The 22,687-nt window shown below is 41.4% G+C and overlaps 1 long non-coding RNA gene and 1 pseudogene across 1 annotated transcript; both read left to right on the plus strand.

Annotated features, from left to right (window-relative positions):
• LOC119893397 overlaps nucleotides 1–22,687 on the plus strand; it is a 44,373-nt pseudogene that overhangs the window by 5,634 nt on the left and 16,052 nt on the right.
• Nucleotides 2,413–5,554, plus strand: LOC119915510. Its single transcript, XR_005446960.1, has 3 exons — nucleotides 2,413–2,458; nucleotides 2,548–2,629; nucleotides 5,447–5,554. It is a non-coding gene; the product is annotated as an uncharacterized LOC119915510 (long non-coding RNA).

Here is a 22,687-nt window from a genome sequence, read left to right on the forward strand (position 1 = left end):
AATTGTAACATCTACACGAGGACGTCATAACTCCGTCAGGACAGAACTTCACCATCACTGACATCAGACCTGAACACAAATATTACTGTGAAGCCCAGAACAAAAGAGGACGTCTTAACTTCACTTTACATTTGACTGTTGTGGCAGGTACGTTTTTCACTTCACTTACACATGTACACATCAACATCTTAATCCACCATATGATGAAAAGTGGGGAGATTAAGGTTAAAAATGCAACTTGCTGAGTAGAAACCAGTAAGGCATTTTGTCATAACACTATTTCAGCAAATTATTTTTTAATTATATGCAGGTTTAATGAAAGAGGTACATTGAGCTCATTTTGTCGTCTCTCCCATCAGTTAGACTCTGATCCTGCGTATGAGAACGTCTCAGACTTGAAGGGCGTCACTGCAGCACAGACAGAAGACACAGAGCAGCAGGAAGACATGGTGTGAAGTCCAGTCAGGTTAGAGCCTCCTGCATCAATAAAACAGGCCGACTTCAGATTTCAGACTTCAGACAAAGTAGGACAACATGGTGGTGTTAGCAGGTTGAACTGAATCATGATGACCTGTCAGCCGATAGACAGGTGATGTTTGACATGATTAAATTATGTAAGCTTATTATTTCCTGCAGAGTTTGTTATATTAGTTAGTTATGTCAGGAATGTGAGGAATAAAGTTTTTATGGAAACTGTTATTTTGAAATTATCCCTACGAAATAACTTATTAACTCATGAGGAGCTTCTGTGTGCATTTCAGCTTTTCTGCTTATTTTCCATAATATTATTTTATTTACCAGACAAATAAAATCTTGCCTTGGCTTATTGCTCACACAGTCAGTTCTTGTCACTGTGAGGATGAAATGTGCCACAGTGTAACAGATTATTATGATTTGGGATGTTGCTGATATAAAGATGCACAGACAGTTTAATGAAGAGGAATTTAACATTCATTTGAGCTCTAAATCTCAATTTAGTCCGCTTAAATTGTTTGGGGTCATTCATAGAAGCAGATCAGGTCGAGGTTCACTTAATTTGAAGCTTTTCAGAGCAAAAGCCCTTCATTAACAGCTTCTTTGAGCCTTCATTCAGCAAGTTCGTTACAGAAGTTAAAATGATGGTAAGAACAACAAACCAATAGTTTCAATAATAATCTGTCTATCACAACATCCAGCTCTTCATAATGTGTAACAGACTGCTGGACAGGACAGGTTAAAAAAAACACAAATCAACATGTTAAGAATATTTTTTTTTTTTTTGCATGAAAGAATATACCGTTAAGAATAACAGTGTAAAAGTAAAACCACTAACACCACCTGATTATCCATATCATCAGTGAGTGTATGTGTATTAACTAATGTAATACAGCTGTGAAGTAACAATATTGGTGTACTGTCAGTAAGTATCAGGAAAATATGGAATTGAGAGTATTTGTCATGCTCAAGTTTATCTTCATGGTAAAGTGAGTTTTTGAAGCCATTTTCATCAGTCAATTAGTTAAAAGTTGCATCTTACAGTTTCAGGGCTGTGTGTCTTTATAGAGCCACAATGAGCATCAACTTTCTAACTTTGGTGACTCTCAGTGATAAGCAGCAAAGAAAACACACTGTGGTGTTAGAGAGAAATGCACACCGGTAGATCTGACCTGGGGATAATGGGGTGGACAGGCTGAAAGCAACACACAGTCTAGAGCTGCAATGATTAATTGCCAACTATTAAATTTATCGCCAACTATTTTGATAATCCATTCATTGGTTTGAGTAATGTTTCAGCGTCCTGTTTCAGTTTCTGTGATGTTTCACTGCCCTCTAGTGGTGAACCTTTGTTGTGGCACATTCAGGCTTCCTCACTCTGAGAGCTCCCTCCACTGTCTGTTTCAAAGAGTCACTTCACCCAAATTACAAGAAGACATATTTTCTGTCTTACCTCCAGCAGCATCTTGTCAGATGTGCTCTGTGTTACAGTGACAGAGTCACAATGACTGTGAGTGAGAGAGCTGCAAAATGTAATTCATTGTTTCTGATCTACTTTTCTTACATGTTTCTCAATACTGAATAAACACTGAGCTCAGCACGTGACTTTTTCATCCCATACTGCTGCAGTCCATCTCTTTGAACTCATACTGGTATAAAGGTTATTTCACTGTCTAAAGATGCACTAGACGTGTCAAGTGATGCATGAAACCAACTTTCACGCCTGTCTGTTCTGTTTTCTCTTTTTGTGTCAGTAGGAAGCAGCAAACAGGTTTAATACCAACAGGCATAACAATATTTTCTTATTCTCTCTTATTAAGTTTTAGTTTGCTTTATTTTGATGTTGGTGTTAACTGGCATTTGGCTCATCATGAATATTAATAATCTAAAGAGGAAGGAAATCTAGTAGTTTAACAGCCTGATATCCGTGTTCTGCTTGCTGACACAGAGGAAGGCTTCTTTAAAGACAACGCCCTTCTTCATTGTAAGTAGAATTATTTATTGATGTGAGTGATACTGTATATCTCCTGTGTACATTATTTTATCTGCTGACATGTTTTATTGTCTCTGAAGCCACACAGAGAGATGAGAGGAGCAGCTATGAGTTTAACTGCAGCAACAAGTGGATTTGTCGTCTTCCTTCTCTCTGTGTCAGGTACTGAATATCTAAACTTATATTTATTGCATTAAAACAGGGGAAGCTGGGAAATGTAGGTCTTGTAAAAGTAGGCTGAAGGTCAGATGTGAAAATAAGTGGATCAGAATGAAGTATCAGGATCAGTTGATGAAAACAGCCAGTTTAGGGGGTATTTCCTAATTTCATTGTCCTGCTTGCGCTAATGCAAATGTATATTGAACAGTGTGAGTTCATTTTTCCAGAGCTGATGCTGCCTAAACGATGTTAGCACTATGCTGTGTTATTGTCGCATTGAATGAAGACGTGCAATGCAATTTAACGCACCAAAGCGTCGGCTTGTTCCATTATCCAACTTCTATAATTAGACAAGAAAGTGTAAACCGGAAACAGAGACTTCAAATAGTTCCTATTTGAAGCTACTTTTATCACGGTGAAGGTTTTAGAGAGATAGGCCTACTGGTCTCACACAGTGAAGTCATACTGACACAACTTCTCTCATATCTTCATCTGCAACTCCTGCTAGTTCCTTTTGTACTGTCTGACCTCAGTGTGATGTTTCTGTGCTCTGTGTTGACAGCAGCAAGGTCCAAAAATAACTTTCTTTACTGCCTGCCACTGTGACAAGCAGGTATTTTTGTCTAACACACAGAAATTGTATCTGTCAATTTAGGAATGCACCAAGATAACCTAAATGAACATTCTGCTCATTTAGGCATACTGTGATGTAAATAATGTTATCATTCAAATTTTAAACACAAAAAACATTGTGCATGTCTTTTAGTACATGACATTAATTTCACTTAACCTAAAATCACTAACAGCCTGATATTTCAAAGGCAGCCTAACACTCAGTTAAACCACCAATGAATGGGTCCTATCTCATAAAAACGTCTCTTCTGGATCCCAACAAGCAAACTAAAATACTCCTTTCAATACAAAAGTTGGCCAACGAAAATAAAACCAAGTGATGTCTCTTGTCTCTGATTGACAAGCTTATGATTCTCCATCAACACCGGAGTTCCCTCCTGTTGTCTGGCCGGTGCTGCTGGTAAGCTCACCGGCTGTCACTCAGGAGGGACTGGGCCTCTTCCACTGCTGAGTTTGGTTCAAACACCGCCACAGATATTACCTGAGCTGACTGCTCTGTGTGTCTTGTGTGTGAGGCAGGGGTGTGTACCGATCACCATAATAGGCTACACTAAACTTACTACACGTGTCTTTCTGTTGAACGTTTTCTCTGTCTGCCAACAATTTACCCTCATTCAGCGGGTGCTAAAGTCAGAGATCTTGATACCAGTTTTCTGCATCTTATGTTTAGCTGCTAGAAACTCTTCCACACCTCAGTGTGCTGCATTTATTTTTAGCTTTCACACTTAACTCAGCAGCAACCTGACCGCAGAGTGAAGAGAGAGAACTGACCAAGAAAAGCACAGACTCTCTAAGAATTTATATTTCTCCTCTTATCCCGGTCAGTAAACTGCATTAAAGGTCACAGGTCTGATACTTTCCTGTTCACTTCACTGCACCTTCAGACTGGATGATGTCCTGCCTCAGTGCACATAGAGATGAACTGTAGAAAGCATGTGTACATCTTCCTTTGCACTGACTGTGTATAACTGAGCAAGACTGTTACGTCCCCCACTCTCTAGGGGTAGGAGAGACGTAAACATAAACCAGATGGATTTGGTATGGGTGGAAAGATTATTTATTAAACAGTCTGATACACACAAAATGGTCAAACAGAAAATGGGCAAGTGGGTGCTGCGTAAAACAAAGATCCAAATATAACAAAAAGAGATCCCTCCTACATGAGGGATTACTAAACTACTCGAAAAAGAATAAATAAATACCTCTCTAGCCGTTGTTCAAAAGCAAAACACAGGGAGCGCAGCACCCCTAAACCTAGTGTCTCTAAAACAAGTATTTGCTAACAGGTGTGAGTGATCAGTGATGAGCTTCCCCTAGCCCAATTCTGTCGACCAAATACTGGGATCAGCCCAGGTGAGTTACCAACTCTCAGCAACACACAGATCTAACAAACACAGAAATGGTTGTTTCCACTGAGGACACGCACACACAGAGTTCAAATTTAGGACCAGCATCGGGGCAAACTACATGGCAAAAAGTAGCTGCCTGAAACCAGCAGCAGACCAGCCTATTTGAGAGAGAAGGCACGAAGGCGGTCCTGCAGGCACGGGGATTGGAGAAGGGTTGGTGCGCCGCTCCAATCAGGATCGTCGGATGTGGGAGGCGGGATCAGCCAGACTTGCCAAAGACCAGCCAATGCCCCGCCTCACAGTGTAACACATGTAGAGAAAGCAGCAGTGACACACAGACAAAGACAAACTGTAACAAAGACATTGTGTTTGACTTCTCTCTGTTCACCCTGGTTTCATTCAGAAATAATAAAAAAGGTAATAAAACATTAAATATTTAGAACAGGAGTTAGGAAGTGCCTTGGAAGACGAATGATACAGAACATCTGTGAGTATTTTATGTACCACTGTTCTGATGCTCTATCCCAGAAAAGAGAGTAAAATGTCATTTTATTAACTTTCTGTTTGGATTACTTGTGTGTTGACACATAAGCTTTTCAGGCATTTTGTTTAGATTTTTTTGAATGAATGGACACAAGCAGAAACCCAACTTTTCACAACATTAAAATATGACAAACACCTTATAAACTTTCTGTGACAATGACTGCAGATAATTCAGGATTTTGAAGCTTGTTCAGGTTACGTTTCCCTCAAACCATATTGGTAGTTTGATCCACTTTGTCTGATTGTTAAATGAAGTTGTTAATGTTGATTGTGTCTGATGTGCTCTGTGTTACAGTGGTACAGAGTCAGTATGACTGGGGAGTGACGTACACTTCTACTGAGATCTGTGCCTTCAAAGGATCAACAGTGGAATAAGCTGCACCATTAAATACCCGTCCACAATCAGTTACCGTTATATTACTGCTGGGGAAACATCTGGTTTAAAGGTGATGATACTGTGGATCTGAAAACAAGTCAGAGTATTCAGGTCGTGTGGAGTATAACTGTGATATGAACTACTGCACTCTGAGAATCACGACCTGAGAGAGAGCGACTCAGCTGAGTACAAGTTCAGGTTCATAACAAACCAACCAGGTGGGAATATACTGGTTCACCTGGAGTCACTCTGTCTGTCACAGGTAACATTTTCATCTGAATATTATTTATTTAGTTCCAAATGTTCAACATCTTATGAAGGTTACTGTGTTTCTATGTTGACAGTTCAGTCTAAAGTGAGATTTTGTTCCTTATTCACATATTCAGATCTCCAGGTGCAGGTGAGCAGATTTCAGGGGTCTTCTAACTGGGCAGAGCTGAAGTGTCACAGCAGTTGTCGTCCACCTGGTCATCATTACTACGTCTGGTACAAGAATGGACAGAACATTTGGGGACAAACATCTATTCTTATTCAGTACCTTTTATCCTGCAGACAGTTTTTCCTGTGCTGTAGGAGGATATGAGAGTCCGCTCTCCTTCAGTGTGTGAGTTTACATCCAGTCTTCCACTGACATGACACCATCTGGTGGAGCCTTTAACCTATTGTACTGCACATTAACTGCATGTAACTCAGTGGTATTTGGTGATTCATTGTAGAACTGGATGAAAACCAAATCATTTCCCCATGAGATTGTAGACATGTTGCATAATTAACTCTTCTTCTGTCTTCACTGTAAAATAACTCACAATGAAAATGTATTAAAACAAGATTTATCTTGTCATTAGACTTTTTAAATTCTCTGGATCAGATAAAACTTGTGCATCATCAGAGAAATTCCCTGATTATCTGTTCTTGTATCTTTACTGTATCAAAGTGTTCAACTTGTATCCATGGTAACAGAAACCCATGCTGTTTCTGATACACGAGGAAATCAAGCTGCACCACTGAAATGAAATAATGCTCCACTGTGAAAACTCAACCTCATCTTGAAATTAAATGTTAAAAGTGTTCATGTTTTCTCCTCCAGATGCTCCAAAGCTTCCCTCTGTGTCAGTGAGTCCCTCTGCTGAGATAGTGGAGAACAGTTCAGTGGCTCTGACCTGCAGCAGTGATGCTAACCCAGCAGCTAAATACACCTGGTACAAGAGGAACGGATATCCAAACCTTCATCCTCAGGGTAAAGAACCACAGCTTGTCTTCAGCTCCATCCAGTCCTCTGACTCTGGAGAGTATTACTGTGCAGCTGTGAATGATCTGGGGAGGACATCTGGATTTGTCTCTATTAACGTGAAATGTGAGTAAAACGCAGCTAATTTAGGAACAACACATAATTTAATTAATGAAACTTCTTAAAGCTTAATTATCCAGTCAGATGTTTTGCTGATCATGCACTTTCTTCAGCTCTGCCTGTTTCACATTCACATCAGCTACAACAGATGATTAAAGGCGGTTTTATTTCGAGTGAACGTTGAGTCAATGTTGAGTTCAGCTCAATGAATAGAGGGGTAGTACTTTTCTCATTGATACCTTGAATCATTTCCAAAGTATTCAAGATTTTCCAGGAACACTTTGTAAGTGAATGGAGTGAAGGATTAAATCCTCCTCGTCCCTACTCAACTCTGTAAGGGTACTAGTTCAGCACACTTTCAGCTACAGACTTGATTTAAACTTTAAATTGGTCACAAGAAGCCAGGTCGGATTGGGACCAATTTCGGCCCTGGCAATGTGGTTTTCACTGGCCCAACAAAGTGATGACGTTAAAACACTGTAGGTGTACACGGCAAGGAAAACTGAATTAACACCAAAACCAAAACAAAATAAAGCGCACCTGACACCGAGGCCGCTATACTCAGCACCATCTCGGTGGCTTATACACCCCTATTATTAGTCATACCAAAACTAAATACTTGATAGTAGGCCATCATCTGTACATTATAAAGGGGGATGCATTTTATGGTGGGTTGAAATTACAGTCTGAAACAATTTGTATCCCACTACAACTTTTGCCAGGAAAATAGAAACTTCTCTATATTCACCCCTGTTATTAGTCATGATGTGAATATACACAATTAAATACTTGATGGTAGGCCGTCATCTCTGTGTTATGGACGGGGATACATATTTTGGCAGTCTGCATGTCCAGCCTGGTAGGACCAGTAGGCTACTGCTATCGCTTTTTGTGTGAAAATAATCAGAATCAGAAAGAGCTTTATTACCAAGTAGTATTTTACACGTACGAGGAATTTGCTTTAGTGATAAGGTGCTACTCGTACACAAACATAACATAAATGTAGAAATATATAAATATGGAATAAACAAATAAACAAATGCAAGTTATATAAGAATAAAAAAGATGCTGTTTAAATGCAATGCATTATTAAATTGTTATGATAATAATTTACCTTTTAAGGAGGGCGACTCAGAACAATTTCCCAATATCCAAAGGCTATCCATGCAATGGAAACATGGATTACAAGGACTAAATATTGTCTACAATGCTGCATTCAGTTTAAATAGATTTCGAGTAAAGAAGATGTAATGCTGAGGTGATCAAAGTGTCAAACTGATTACAGTGATCTTGATTTTACAGTCTCGATGGATATTTGTAGGAGCAGCTTGCTTGAAAAAGTCTGTCTGTATAGCTTCCAAACAGTAACTTGGATGACAAGGTGATCAACTACGTGGTCAGTTATAACATCGTCAGAGTATCGCAAAATAAATGTTTGCTTTACGAGGGACGCTGAAACTGTTTGTTTTGTTTAGACATTCTCAATTCAGTGCACTGAATAATACAAAGAAAAATCCACATGTTTCATCATTTTTCATTTACTTTCGTGAAGTCGAAAGTCTGCGTTCACTGTTGAATGCACGCGTGCTCCCGCGGCAGGGGAACACTTTCTATCAGGGATAACTACCTTGGCAAGACACCAGACAGTGGCGGTGTAACGTCCTAAAGGATCCGACTAGTTGAGACACATTTTTCTGCCTTTTGCATCAGCACCATATCGTCGCAAGGAAGATATAGCCATAGTGGGATCAAGGTCTGTTTTACAGGAGCACTGGCCCCTGTTGGGTCCCCCCCCAAAACCGCCACAGCTCCTTTGGGGTGTTTCAGTTTGGAGTCAGGCTTCTGCTTGAGGGGTGATAACTGCCCCGTTCTTAGGGAAAGACAAAGGGGAGATGCTGTGTTCTTTCTTTTGGAAAAAAAAAATTAAGTGTTACTGGTTGGTTCACTACACAATGATACGTTCCATAACCTGTCATCTTTGACGCACCTGCTCTCTTGCGATAGACATTTGATTTACATTGAGCATCTAACTCATATTTCCTTTGCTGATCCTTAAAAAGCAGGCGTCTGCACATTCTCTATGAGGGCCACTTCTCTCATGTTCCATTACTCTTTGATGCACATGTCTCCAGTCATGCATTCCCACTGTAAATGGGTTGACTTGTTTAGTAAAAGCCAAGCACACAGACCAGTACAGTGTGTGTGATCTGCAGGAGGCGGGAGTGACGCTTAACGACAAGTGTGAGTTTTCCAAGAACAGGATCAGGTTCCTGGGGCAGGTCATTGAGGCATCAGGAGTCAGCGCTGACCCTGATAAAGTGAACGCTGTAAAAGCCATGCCAGCGCTCTGTAACGTCAGCGAGGTGAGACGCTTTCTGGGGATGACAAACTATCTGGGGAAGTTCCTGCTTCACTTGCTGAGAGAACATGACCTCTCTATGACCCTAATGCTGAAACACTTGTCTCCGCTGACTCATCCTCATATGGGATGGGCGCCGTTCTTCTCCAGCAGCAAGCAGATACAGAGTGGAAACCTGTGGCGTGTGCTTCGAGAGCCCTCAGCAGCACCGAGCAGCGATACGCCCAGATTGAGAAGGAGGTTCTAGCATCAACACGGGCCTGTGAGAGGTTTGCAGAGTTCCTCATTGGGAAGAGTTTTCACATTGAAACCGACCACAAGCCCCTGATTCCTCTACTAGGCTCAAAGAGCTTAGATGAACTTCCTCCACGCATACAGCGTCTACATCATATCACATGTGGCTGGCAAAGACATTGCAGCTGCAGATGTGCTGTCCCGAGCTCCTGTCAGCCACGCTGCAGAAGGATTGCAGGAGGAGGAAATCAATCTCTATGTTGACTCTGTCATAGCGAGTCTCCCAGCTACAGAAAAGAGGTTAAGAGAAATTCAGAGACACCAGGACGACGACGCCACACTCCAGCAGTTGAAGAAATTCTGTGTCGAAGGATGGCCAGACAAGTTCTCCATTGTCATCCCAGCATCACTCAGGGCAGACATCCTGTCCAAGCTGCACGAGGGCCACCTGGGAATAACAAAATGCAGAGAGCGAGCTAAACATTCAGTGTGGTGGCCGGGCCTCAGCAGAGTGCTGACACAAATGATAGAGAAATGTGATGTGTGTAGCCGTGAGATAATAAATCGATGAGACCTAAAACGATGATGCCTACTGAGTTCCTGCCAAGAACATGGTCTACTGTAGGAGCAGATTTGTTCCAGATAGAAAACAAACAATACCTGGTCATTGTGGACTATTTCTCAAGATATTTTGAAGTGGCCAAACTGACATCCACAACATCTGGAGCTGTGATCGATCACTTCAAGTCTATCTTTGCTCGTCATGGTATACCTGAAGTGGTCCGCTCAGACAACAGCCCACAGTTTGCATCCGAGACCTTCAGAAAGTTCGCACAGGATTGGGGCTTTAGTCATGTGACCTCCAGTCCCCATTTTCCCCAGAACAACGGGGAGGCTGAGCGTGCTGTGAGGACAATCAAAAGTCTCCTTAAGAAATCCAGCGACGCTTTTCTCGCCCTGATGGCCTGTCGAGCTGCTCCCCTGGCAAATGGATACAGTCCCACTGAGCTTCTGATGAGAAGGAAAATAAGAACGAAGACATGGACAACTTGAAAAGGACAGAACAAAAGTACAGACAAAAACTGCAACAGATCTATGACCGAAGACAAAGACATGTCATACCTTCACCCCGGTGATCATGTGTGGGTCAAAGATAAAGTGGAAAGAGGCACTGTGGTGTCTACTGCCGGCACGCCAAGGTCCTACATCATTGAGACGCCCGGGGGCGCTCTGCGAAGAAACAGATGCCATCTTTCACCAACCCTGTGGCTCCTGAAAAACCTTCCAACTCAATTGAGCCAGCACTTGAGAGCACTGTTACTGACGCAGCACACACACTCCTGTCACAAAAGGAGGCCAGTGTGAAGCCAGTCAGCAGACTCCAGCGTGTGAGGGACGTTTCCCAAACAGAATAAGGAATCTCCATCTTACCTGATGGAGGGGGGGGGGGGGGGGGTAAATAAAGCCGTGGGATCAACCGACATGCTGCCGTGGTCTTTCAGTAGAGCCTCCTATTAAGGTTACGGGGTACCTATAAACCACGTAACACTAATGTCTTTCACCAGGGTTCTGTTTACAGTTTGCTTACCTGTTGGAAATATGAAAATACAGTTTTATTCAGGAGCGCTCTCTGTAGCGTGCGTTCTTAGACTTACTCATCACATACTGACGTCTCATTCTACTTTTCTGGCGTTACCTACTGATGTCTTAGTATAATGCATAGAGCGCCCTCTGCTGACCATTCTGTGCTTAGCAAGGAAGGAATTATCACGTCAGTAACAGAACAGTATAATTCATGTTATGTATTCAGACCTTAAGCTTTCACTGAATTAAAAAATTGTCTTTTCAAACACCCAGTGCCACATTCACACTGCAATTTCTCCAGACATCGCATTGAAAGTAGGGCTACACCATAATTCTAATGGTAGTTGCGATGTTACTCAATTACCCTTGTGATTATATGACCGCAAAGTGTGCGATTAAACAAAAAGTGTGCTGTGTGTGTGTCTCTGTGTGCACTGCAGTTTGTATCCTCGCCCACACCGGGTTCTAAAGTGGGACCATTTCACTCGCATATGACCCTACAAATGGGAACCATAAAAATTATTCATGAGCACAGTGTGCAAGTAAAGACTACAATCTATCATAATCCCCTCGCACCACGTCGTTAACTTGTAGCTAATCGCTCCAACAAAGTCGGACTGGCCACCAGGAGCACCAGCGGAAACTGTGAGACAGAAGAAAATCGGGAGAAGATAAGCAGCATTTGGGTTTAGCTGGCTATTTAGCTATATCAGTGCCTTTTGTTGAAACATGTTCAACTTTTCATAAAGCTGATGTGCTCAGTGTCACTTTTGGTCAATCGACCAATCACAGCCTGGATGGGGCGGGACATAAAAGTTATAGACCAATGTAAAGCATTTTTCTTGCACAAAGATTTAATGAATGAAAACAACCTACAAACGTGAAACTGCTGTAACTGGAATTAATATACTAGAGGTAAGCTATGAAGTATACCATTAAAGGAAATTATAATCAATATAGTAACATTATATAATGAATATATTATACTAACAACAGTTACTATTAAATTAACATTATACTTTTTATTTAATGTTATTATACTAATACAGTAATTTATAGTTATTCATCCAGGTTGTGGAAGGTGCATCTGCAGTGGACAGATGTAGATTTAGCCAGAATCAAGATGCCATTGTACTAATATGTGTTGGCTTCTAGCCAAACATGCTCCCCTTGTTCTGTTTACTAAAGTTATTGTTGTAAATATTGTTCAGTAACTTTGTTTACATAAAGTGTGCCGTGGGTTGTGTGGGTGGTGCTCGTGTATCGTGTATCTGTCCCTGGAAAGATCACAATTACAAATGTGTTTACGAGTGTTAGGCCCAGTGTTACACAGTTAAATTACAGTACAAATATCAGTCATCTGCAGAAAAATAGATACAATTTAATGTTGTTTTCTAAAATAGCAGTTTTGACCATGAAACTATACCATACATGTCAAAACATCAAGACAATATAAAGTACACAGATTTCTTAGCTTGTGCTAACCAGGAATTTATTATCAATAAGTATATAGACCCAACTCTGCTAATAGAAAGTTAATCAGGGACACAATTCTAGTTTACAGCACATTTCAACATTTTTGTGTTTACTCATAAAAATGTATGAAGGACATTCTTCTGAAAAAAAAAGTCACCCCCAAAGTTTCAGATGCTTCCACACACATAAGACAAGGCAAGTTTATTTGTAAGTACATTTCAACAATTCAAAGGGCTTTACATAAAACATAAAAGCAACAAAGGGAAATTAAAAAAAAACACATTAAAATATAATTTTTTTAAAGGGTAAAATAGAAAATGAAAACAGCGTACGAACACATAACTATTACTCATTTCAATACAACATGTAGCACCAAAGAAATCTGTCCTCATGTTTGTTCATTTATTTTTTCTCCTCCAGATGCTCCAAAGCTTCCCTCTGTGTCAGTGAGTCCCTCTGCTGAGATAGTGGAGGGCAGTTCAGTGACTCTGACCTGCAGCAGTGATGCTAACCCAGCAGCTAATTACACCTGGTACAAGGAGAATGGATATCCAAACCTTCATCCTCTCGGTAAAGAACCACAGCTTGTCTTCAGGTCCATCCAGTCCTCTGGAGAGTATTACTGTGTCGCTGAGAATGATCTGGGGAGGAAGACATCTGGATTTGTCTCTATTAACGTGAAATGTGAGTAAAATGCAGCTAATTTAAAAAACATTATACAATTAATGACAACTTTTTAAAGCTTAATTATCCAGTCAAATGTTTTGCTGATCATGCACTTTCTTCAGCTCTGCCTGTTTCACATTCACAGCATCATTTATTTCGAGTGAACGCTGAGTCAATGTTGAGTTCAGCTCAATGAATAGAGGGGTAGTACTTTTCTCATTGATACCTTGAATAATTTCCAAAATATTCAAGATTTTCCAGGAACACTTTGTAAGTGAATGGAGTGAAGGATTAAATCCTCCTCATCCCTACTCAACTCTGTAAGGGTACTAGTTCATCACACTTTCAGCTGCAGAGTTGAAACTTTAAATTGGTCACAAGATGCCAGGTCCAGATTGTGACAAAAATTCGGCCCTGGCAATGTGGTTTTCACCGACCCAACAAAGTGATGACGTTACAAAAAATGTCCCCTGAATCTGGACATTTTCCCCACTGAGACACCATACAAGGCAGCAATGACTCTCACACTGTAGGCGTACACGGCAAGGCGCATAGACTGCAGTCTATTCAAACACATTCACACGCACACACGAGCATGACACAGCAGCCAGACGCACACGCGATCATGGCATGGCGGGCAAAAACACACGCACACAACACACGTGATCAAGAAAGATAAAGCACCATGACCAATCAGTTATGACCAAACCACAATGAAATACGTGATAAAAAGAAGCATTTCCTACCTTATTAAATCAGCAGCCGTTGCATCAGCGCGCTCTTCTCTGCCACCATTTTAATGATGCAATCCGTGTCCAAAGAAACCAGAGTCTCCTTTTCGATTGCCATCAACATAAAGTTTTTAAGGTGCTCCTGTGAATTTTAACGTGGAAAAGCTTCGCTCACATGCAACTTGTGTCACAGACAGAGTTAACAGAAGCTTGTATCACAGTCCGATTAGATGGTAGGAGTCAGTGAGCAGGTTATGCCTTTGTAGGACATAATAACAACAGAAGGGACACTTTCTGCAAGATTGGCATGTTGTGTTCACAACATCTCATTCTTCATCTGGGGTCTGCTCATCATCTCCATCCTCAGTACTCATCTCTCATCACTTCAGCTTGTCCCAGTGCGTGGCCAGGCTAAGTAGTTCAGCCTGTAAGGCCTCGGGAGTTGCTCTGCTATCGAGCCTGATCAGTTTGGCGCTCAGGGCACTGACTGCACCTGCAGGTACACCGTTACATTTCAAGCCATTGAAGTTCTGGGGATCAAGCAGGGCGAAATCTGTGTACAGTTCTCTGTTTTTAGCAAAACGTCGGGAAATACTTTCAATGATGGAATCCAGAATGACATTGTGCACTTGTACCTCATACTTGCTGTCAGCATCTGATATGGCTGTATCATCACATAACTCGCCTGGCATCCTTTTTGTCTTCTTTGGTCTCCGGTTTGGCAGCGTGTGTTCCACCTCTGTGTCTGTCTCACACACATTTAATTCTCTATTGGCCCATTGCACAAATGCATCTGTTGCTGCCTTTACCCTCTTAAAATCCCTTGCATATTTTTTCATATTGTCATGTTTGCTTGTGACAAAGTGATGGGCCGTGAGCAAATCCTTTCCACTTGTTTTTAAATACTTAGAAAGTGGATTTGTTTGTTGGAAGATGCGTAAAAACGTCTGGACAGTGAGGATGGTTTGGTATTTCAGCAGAGCCTCTGCATAAGCATCGGAATTTGCACGCACCGTCGGCTTCTTGTTATCTTTCTCGCTCAGGGTCTTGAGTGTAAAAGCAAAAACAAAAACAACAAAAACAAGAGCGAGATGCGTGTGGGTTTGGCTAACGTTATCTGGCTATTTAGCTAAGTCGGTGCCTTTTATTGAAATACTTTCAACTTTTCATAAAGCCGTTGCTCTTGTCAATGTCAGTTTTTGTGAACAGATCAATCACAGCCTGGATGGAGCAGGGTTTTATAAAAAGTTTGATGTGGTGCAACAAACTTTATAAATGTTGAACTCATTGTTCTGCATAAATGGGTATGATTATTGACGAGTTAGTAGCCTGGCCAAAATCAAGGCTGGAGACTATCATGTAGCCTGGAGCATATTTCTTGCACAAAGTTAATGAATAAAAAACAACCCCAAACTAAAACAGCTGTAACTCGAATTAATATTATTCAAGTAGTAAGTTATATATGAAATTATATTGAATATAGTAACATAATAAATATATTAATATCAACTTTTAATATTATATTATTATACTAATAAAGTCATTTAGACTAGTTCCTCCTCCATGTACCACTGTTCTGCTGCTCTATCCCAGAAAAGAGTGTAAAATGTAATTTTATAAATTTTCTGTTTGGATTACTTGTGTGTTGACACATAAGCTTTTGTAGTGAACAACGGTGTGGATTTGTGCATTTTACATTGAATAAATTTGGAGCTACCCTAAATTCCTTTCTCCTCCCCAGAGAAGAAGGGGGAGGGGTCAAAGTTGCTTTCTCTAAGTGATTTCCCGACCATAAAACTGGCACCTTTTTGATTCCAAAGATGATAACTCGGGGCCTGTTAAACTGACAAAGGGACACGAACCAGCCATTGGCATCTCCCTAAACAGCCTATCAAAACTGCCCCCATTTAATTAAATCTTTAGTTACCTGATTACGTTTGCCTCTATTTGAGTAGTTATGTTATATGTTAACTGTTGTTGCTATCTGTTGTTGATATTAGTGCTGAAAAGAAGTTACTTGTGCAGTGTTTTTATTTTCAGCAAAACACTCCTTCATCTAATGTAATCCAAGCTTTCCTCATGTAACCTGAGCTCCCCCAAGTGGACGAAAGAAGTATTACATGCCCTCGTCGGAAATGCCGTTAAATGTATAAATATCCTGACCAATAATGTGACAATTGTTTCCTGTTACCAAATGCTTAGAACAGTACAACCGTTCAACCATTGAGGTTCGATTGTGGAAAATATTTGATAATACGTGCAAATAGATTTCTATTTAGACATTAAGTTTAGGAAGGCAGTCCCATGGAAAACCTGAGACGCCCCCTGGGGAACCACGCCCCAGGCAACAAAAGAGCGACACGCGACCTGCTCGCTTCTCTCTTCTTCGCTGTTGGCTCTTCCACCCTGCTCGGCCCTCTGGATGCTTCGGCACACGCAGCGTGCCTCGCCAGGCAACGCCCAGACTCGGCCAGCAAAACAAACAGGCCTTTGTTCGCCTGAAGCTACACACCTGAAGTGCCGCGACATCGATCTGCCTTCAGTTTGTTTTATTTTCTTTATTTCTTTTGTTTGTTAAAGTTATGAGTCCGTTAAGTTACACTGGACTAATTCAGGAACGACCAAGTTCCATTTTAAGCCTTTTTCGTCGAGCCAACTTCACCGAGGTCAGACCAAGCCACGTGGTCTCGCCAGCTGCAACGAAGGAAACCTGCAAACAGCAGAATTGCCAGACACGGAGGAGGCGTTTTTAATCAGACACGGAGAACCCCGGAGAATCCCTAGCAAAAAGCCAGGATCGGCAGCTAGAGTGGGACCAGCAACAGGCCAAAAGCAGGCTGTCGACAAGCAGTAAGACTTAACACATGTTCTGTGATCAGATGTCCATTTAACTCCTAAATTATAGCATTAGTTTACTTTCAGTAGCTCTTCTATGCCGTATGAGTCAAATGCTTCCCACAACCGAACCTCCAGGCTCATTGTTCAGCAAATGTTTATGTTCCCTGTATCCAACCATCTTTTTATCACCTTAGTTAGAGAATAAATTCACTGTAATATAATCAAGAGCTGTGTGTGTTGCCTATTTCTAGTTCCTGCCAAGAGAATTGACCCTTTAGATATGAGACTGACTGACTGATTTAAGATAATTGAGCGATTATTAACTAACTGATCACTAGTAATAATTGTATAATTATTCAAAACTACCTAGAGGTCCGGAGACTCTAGGATTATAACAACTCCGGTGGTGCCCTGAAACGAGGAATGAAATAAAATAGGAAAAAATGATTTTATGAATCTTAGAAATTCATAATTGGGTATCAATTCTTATAAATTTATTAAAATGCATAACTAATAAATTTAGGTCTGCTACACTTTTCAGGCATTTTGTTTAGATTTTTTTTAATGAATGGACACAAGCAGAAACACCCAGAAGTAACTTTTCACAACATTAAAATATGACAAACACCTTATAAACTTTCTGTGACAATGACTGCAGATAATTCAGGATTTTGAAGCTTGTTCAGGTTACGTTTCCCTCAAACCATATTGGTAGTTTGGTCCACTTTGTCTGATTGTTAAATGAAGTTATTAATGTTGATTGTGTCTGATGTGCTCTGTGTTACAGTGGTACAGAGTCAGTATGGCTGGGGAGTGACGTACACTTATACTGAGATCTGTGCCTTCAAAGGATCAACAGTGGACATAAGCTGCACCATTAAATACCTGTCCACAATCAGTTACCGTTATATTACTGCTGGGGAAACATCCTGGTTTAAAGGTGATGATACTGTGGATCTGAAAACAAGATCAGAGTATTCAGGTCGTGTGGAGTATAACTGTCATATGAACTACTGCACTCTGAGAGTCACCGACCTGAGAGAGAGCGACTCAGCTGAGTACAAGTTCAGGTTCATAACAAACCAACCAGGTGGGAAATATACTGGTTCACCTGGAGTCACTCTGTCTGTCACAGGTAACAATTTCAATTTTAGTTCCAAATGTCCAACATCTTATGAAGGTTACTGTGTTTCTATGTTGACAGTTCAGTCTAAAGTGGAGATTTTTGTTCCTTATTCACAGATTCAGATCTCCAGGTGCAGGTGAGCAGATTTCAGGGGTCTTCTAACTGGGCAGAGCTGAAGTGTCACAGCAGTTGTCGTCCACCTGGTCATCATTACTACGTCTGGTACAAGAATGGACAGAACATTTGGGGACAAACATCTTATTCTTATTCAGTATCCTTTTATCCTGCAGACAGTTTTTCCTGTGCTGTAGGAGGATATGAGAAGTTCCGCTCTCCTTCAGTGTGTGAGTTTACATCCAGTCTTCCACTGACATGACACCATCTGGTGGAGCCTTTAACCTATTGTACTGCACATTAACTGCATGTAACTCAGTGGTATTTGGTGATTCATTGTAGAACTGGATGAAAACCAAATCATTTCCCCATGAGATTGTAGACATGTTGCATAATTAGTTTCTATTCCCCGTCTTTACTGCAAAATTAAACTGTAAAATAACTCACAATGAAAATGTATTAAAACAAGATTTATCTTGTCATTAGACTTTTTAAATTCTCTGGATCAGATAAAACTTGTGCATCATCAGAGAAATTCCCTGATTATCTGTTCTTGAATCTTTACTGTATCAAAGTGCTCAACTTGTATCCATGGTAACAGAAACCCATGCTGTTTCTGATTCACGAGGAAATCAAGCTGCACCACCGAAATGAAATAATGCTCCACTGTGAAAATTCAACCTCATCTTGAAATTAAATGTTAAAAGTGTTCATGTTTTCTCCTCCAGATGCTCCAAAGCTTCCCTCTGTGTCAGTGAGTCCCTCTGCTGAGATAGTGGAGGGCAGTTCAGTGACTCTGACCTGCAGCAGTGATGCTAACCCAGCAGCTAAATACACCTGGTACAAGAGGAACGGATATCCAAACCTTCATCCTCAGGGTAAAGAACCACAGCTTGTCTTCAGCTCCATCCAGTCCTCTGACTCTGGAGAGTATTACTGTGCAGCTGTGAATGATCTGGGGAGGACATCTGGATTTGTCTCTATTAACGTGAAATGTGAGTAAAACACAGCTAATTTAAGAACAACACATAATTTAATTAATGAAAACTTCTTAAAGCTTAATTATCCAGTCAGATGTTTTGCTGATCATGCACTTTCTTCAGCTCTGCCTGTTTCACATTCACAGCAGCTACAACAGATGATTAAAGGCGGTTTTATTTCGAGTGAACGTTGAGTCAATGTTGAGTTCAGCTCAATGAATAGAGGGGTAGTACTTTTCTCATTGATACCTTGAATAATTTCCAAAATATTCAAGATTTTCCAGGAACACTTTGTAAGTTAATGGAGTGAAGGATTAAATCCTCCTCGTCCCTACTCAACTCTGTAAGGGAACTAGTTCAGCACACTTTCAGCTACAGACTTGATTTAAACTTTAAATTGGTCACAAGAAGCCAGGTACGGATAGGGACCAATTTCGGCCCTGGCAATGTGGTTTTCACCGGCCCAACAAAGTGATGACGTTAAAACACTGTAGGTGTACACGGCAAGGAAAACTGAATTAACACCAAAACCAAAACAAAATAAAGCGCACCTGACACCGAGGCCGCTATACTCAGCACCATCTCGGTGGCTTATACACCCCTATTATTAGTCATACCCAAAACTAAATACTTGATAGTAGGCCATCATCTGTACATTATAAAGGGGGATGCATTTTATGGTGGGTTGAAAATACAGTCTGAAACAATTTGTATCCCACTACAACTTTTGCCAGGAAAATAGAAACTTCTCTATATTCACCCCTGTTATTAGTCATGATGTGAATATACACAAAATTAAATACTTGATGGTAGGCCGTCATCTCTGTGTTATGGACGGGGATACATATTTTGGCAGTCTGCATGTCCAGCCTGGTAGGACCAGTAGGCTACTGCTATCGCTTTTTCTCTTTGAAAATAATCTGTATCAGAATCAGAAAGAGCTTTATTACCAAGTAGTATTTTACATGTACGAGGAATTTGCTTTAGTGATAAGGTGCTACTCGTACACAAACATAACATAAATAAATGTAGACATATATAAATATGGAATAAACAAATAAACAAATGCAAGTTATATAAGAATAATAAAAGATGCTGTTTAAATGCAATGCATCAGACTCAGAACAATTTCCAGCAATATCCAAAGGCTATCCATGCAATGGAAACATGGATTACAAAGACAAAATATTGTCTACAATGCTGCATTCAGTTTAAATACATTTCGAGTAAAGAAGATGTAATGCTGAGGTGATCAAAGTGTTAAACTGATTACAGTGATCTTGATTTTACAGTCTCGATGGATATTTGTAGGAGCAGCTTGCTTGAAAAAGTCTGTCTCGATCTAGCTTCCAAACAGTAACTTGGATGACAAGGTGATCAACTACGTTGTCAGTTATAACATCGTCAGAGTATCGCAAAATAAATGTTTGCTTTACGAGGGACGCTGAAACTGCTCGTTTTGTTTAGACATTCTCAATTCAGTGCACTGAATAATACAAAGGAAAAATCCAGATGTTTCATCATTTTTCATTTACTTTCGTGAAGTCGAAAGTCTGCGTTCACTGTTGAATGCACGCGTGCTCCCGCAGCAGGGGAACACTTTCTATCTGGGGTAACTACCTTGGCAAGACACCAGACAGTGGCGGTGTAACGTCCTAAAGGATCCGACTAGTTGAGACACATTTTTTCTGCCTTTTGCATCAGCACCATATCGTCGCAAGGAAGATATAGCCATAGTGGGATCAAGGTCTGTTTTACAGGAGCACTGGCCCCTGTTGGGTCCCCCCCAAAACCGCCACAGCTCCTTTGGGGTGTTTCAGTTTGGAGTCAGGCTTTCTGCTTGAGGGGTGAAAACTGCCCCGTTCTTAGGGAAAGACAAAGGGGAGATGCTTTGTTCTTGTTGTTTGGGATAAAAAAAATTAAGTGTTCACTGGTTGGTTCACTACACAATGATACGTTCCATAACCTGTCATCTTTGACGCACCTGCTCTCTTGCGATAGACATTTGATTTACATTGAGCATCTAACTTATATTTCCTTTGCTGATCCTTAAAAGCAGGCGTCTGCACATTCTCTATGAGGGCCACTTCTGTCATGTTCCATTACTCTTTGATGCACATGTCTCTAGTCCCGCATTCCCACTGTAAATGGGTTGACTTGTTTAGTAAAAGCCAAGCACACAGACCAGTACAGTGTGTGTGATCTGCAGGAGGCGGGAGTGACGCTTAACGACAAGTGTGAGTTTTCCAAGAACAGGATCAGGTTCCTGGGGCAGGTCATTGAGGCATCAGGAGTCAGCGCTGACAGAGATAAAGTGAGCGCTGTAAAAGCCATGCCAGCGCTCAGTAACGTCAGCGAGGTGAGACGCTTTCTGGGGATGACAAACTATCTGGGGAAGTTCCTGCTTCACTTGCTGAGAGAACATGACCTCTCTATGACCCTAATGCTGAAACACTTGTCTCCGCTGACCCATCCTCATATGGGATGGGCGCCGTTCTTCTCCAGCAGCAAGCAGATACAGAGTGGAAACCTGTGGCGTGTGCTTCGAGAGCCCTCAGCAGCACCGAGCAGCGATACGCCCAGATTGAGAAGGAGGTTCTGGCAATCAACACGGGCCTGTGAGAGGTTTGCAGAGTTCCTCATTGGGAAGAGTTTTCACATTGAAACCGACCACAAGCCCCTGATTCCTCTTAGGCTCAAAGAGCTTAGATGAACTTCCTCCACGCATACAGCGTCTACATCATATCACATGTGGCTGGCAAAGACATTGCAGCTGCAGATGTGCTGTCCCGAGCTCCTGTCAGCCACACTGCAGAAGGATTGCAGGAGGAGGAAATCAATCTCTATGTTGACTCTGTCATAGCGAGTCTCCCAGCTACAGAAAAGAGGTTAAGAGAAATTCAGAGACACCAGGATGACGACGCCAAACTCCAGCAGTTCAATATTAACATTCAGTGTGGTGGCCGGGCCTCAGCAGAGTGCTGACACAAATGATAGAGAAATGTGATGTGTGTAACTGTGAGAGAATAAATCGATGAGACCTAAAACGATGATGCCTACTGAGTTCCCGCCAAGAACATGGTCTACTGTAGGAGCAGATCTGTTCCAGGTAGAAAACAAACAATACCTGGTCATTGTGGACTATTTCTCAAGATATTTTGAAGTGGCCAAACTAACATCCACAACATCTGGAGCTGTGATCGATCACTTCAAGTCTATCTTTGCTCATCATGGTATACCTGAAGTGGTCCGCTCAGACAACAGCCCACAGTTTGCATCCGAGACCTTCAGAAAGTTCGCACAGGATTGGGGCTTTAGTCATGTGACCTCCAGTCCCCATTTTCCACAGAGCAACGGGGAGGCTGAGCGTGCTGTGAGGACAATCAAAAGTCTCCTCAAGAAATCCAGCGACACTTATCTCGCCCTGATGACCTATCGAGCTGCTGCCCTGGCAAATGGATACAGTCCCACTGAGCTTCTGATGGGAAGGAAAATAAGATCACCAGTCATTCCATGCGTAGACATGGACAACTTGAAAAGCACAGAACAAAAGTAGAGACAAAACTATGACAGTACTATGACCGAAGACATAGACCACACAACATGCCATACCTTCCCCCCCCGGTGATCATGTGTTGGTCAAAGATACAGTGGAAAGAGTCACTGTGGTGTCTACTGCCGGCACGCCAAGGCCCTACATCATT

The sequence above is a fragment of the Micropterus salmoides genome, unplaced genomic scaffold, assembly GCF_014851395.1.
Source record: "Micropterus salmoides isolate LMB-PRFRI ecotype aquatic unplaced genomic scaffold, ASM1485139v1 Ms_hic_scaffold_1, whole genome shotgun sequence".
Taxonomy (NCBI): domain Eukaryota; kingdom Metazoa; phylum Chordata; class Actinopteri; order Centrarchiformes; family Centrarchidae; genus Micropterus; species Micropterus salmoides.